The sequence below is a fragment of the Mirounga angustirostris genome, unplaced genomic scaffold (assembly GCF_029215605.1).
Source record: "Mirounga angustirostris isolate CCGP_5_RB_7025 unplaced genomic scaffold, mMirAng1.0.hap1 SCAF_7, whole genome shotgun sequence".
Lineage (NCBI taxonomy): Eukaryota > Metazoa > Chordata > Mammalia > Carnivora > Phocidae > Mirounga > Mirounga angustirostris.
Genome location: NW_026991715.1, coordinates 12,868,098 through 12,870,288, shown reverse-complemented (window position 1 = coordinate 12,870,288; position 2,191 = coordinate 12,868,098).

Sequence of the window (2,191 nt, the reverse complement as noted above, 5' to 3'; positions counted from 1 at the left end):
TCTAGTCTTCTATTATTTACTCTCTTCTTCAATTGCTTTGTTCTACCTCATCCCACAGGACTCACTTCAAATCTCACTTCCTCAGAGAGATTTTATTTCCTTGATGCCCCCATCTAAGTTTGGTCCTATCTTTTTCTCTAAATAGAAGCCAATTATTTTTCATCCCATACTTGTTCACAATTTATTACATTTTCTTGCTTTTTAAAAAATTGACTGTTTAACATATTATGCTTTAAGAAGCCAGGAACCATATTTATTTTCTTCATCATTGTTAACACGGTGCTAGCCTATGAAATTCCTAGAATCATAGGCACTCACTGAATATTTGTTGAGGAAATGAATGTCTGACTTCAGTGTCCTTACACTTAAATACCATGCTAGTACCTCTCACATTTGCTGATTACAGAAGAGATCTCCTCTTTGATCCTTCTAGAGTTACCAACGTGACATAGCCCAAGTAATTAGTGATGTTCCAGTGTCCAGTTCTCTCTCACCCAATGCTCTTCCCAAAACCTGGTCCCAGGTTAAGGAGAATGTGGAGAATGAAATGTGCAGTTGTAGAAAAGAGTGATGAAGTTGTCTTGAGGCAGGTGAATTCTCCTTCACTGTTGGTGACAGTATAAATGGATATGGGCCTTTGGGAAAAGAATTCAACAATATGCAAAATGACTTTAAAATAAATGTAAGTAGGGGTGCCTGGGTTTCTCAGTCAGTTGAGCGTCAGACTCTTGATCTCAGCTCAGGTCTTGATCTCAGGGTCGTGAGTTCAAGCCCCGTGTTGGGCTCCATGTTGGGTATGGAGCCTACTTAAAAATAAACAAACACATAAATAAATGTTTAAGTAAAAACATAAAAGCATACACAAAAAGGCATGTGTGTGTGTGGTATGTATTTGCCTAAGATGTCTGAAAAGACATAGACCAAAAGTTTCCAAGTAGTTAGGTGGGCACTTCTGGGAAGTGGGAGTGAGACTGGCAAAACAGGAACTTTTTCTTTTTTTTTTTTACTATGGGCAACTATGATTTTTATAATAAAATACCATTAAAGATAAAAATAGGAAATAAATCTTCATACTTCTTAGGTAATCCCACCTCTAGTAATCTATACTAATAAAATAATGACAGATGTGGTCCAGGGGTTATAGATATAAAGATATGCCATCAATAAGTTCTATAGTATGTTAAAAAAAATGGAAATAGTCTAAATGTCCAACAACAGATTGGGTAACTACAATTAAAATTGTTTTAGATAATAAGGAGAGGAAAAATGCTCATGTATAATGTTACACAAGCAAAGCAAAGTATTAAACTGTATTTATGGCATTATTCCAACGTGTTAGGAAAGGAAGAAAAAAGAACGAGGAAGACATCTGGGTAGAAAAACCCCACTACAGTAAAATCTACCAAAATGTCATTAAATGGCCATTTTGGATGATAAGAGTCTATACTTTTAGGTTATTTCTTTATGATTTTTGGTTTTTCATCATTAAAAAGAATCACAAATTACTACTGGAGCATTGCAGGTATTATCTGTAGTAGGTGTAAAAATAGTACATTGGTTCCTTTCTAGCAAGTAAGTCTATTTGTGTTCAGTCCTCTTGTCAGGCACTCATGTAAGAGTGCTAAGAGAGGAGGTTCCAGCACTTGACCCTCCAACTCCATTATATCTATGAAAAAGTCACAGGTATTCAGTACTGTTTGGGAATGGTATTTTCTTTGATCTGCGTATCATAGAAATGCTGGCGCCTTAAAGAATGACATGATCTGCAATTAAATATATTTGGGGAATAGTTACATTTCTCAGTTGGAATTAGACCTTCTGCTCGTCCTTTCTTCAATGCCTTTGGTCAGACTTTCTTGAACTAGACTCATCGAGAGGAAACTATTTACCGCATTTTTGCACAGTTCTAGATAATACTCCTAGAGAGTATAAAACCAGGTCTTTTAGGGAGCATAAAATGAGCTACTAATGAGAATTTCATTTTGGACTGTCACGTTTAATTTAGATACCTACACTGGGAGTTAAATTGGCCATTAAACCAATGAAAACTTCTATCTGTCCATATGGTCACTGTCAGGAGGCCCTAACAAATTCAACTTGAGATGATGTATGTGTTTTTGTATATAAGAAGTCTGAAGGAATAGTTACCAAAATGTGTAAGTAGTCAGGTTTTTCCCTCTGGAACTGGCAG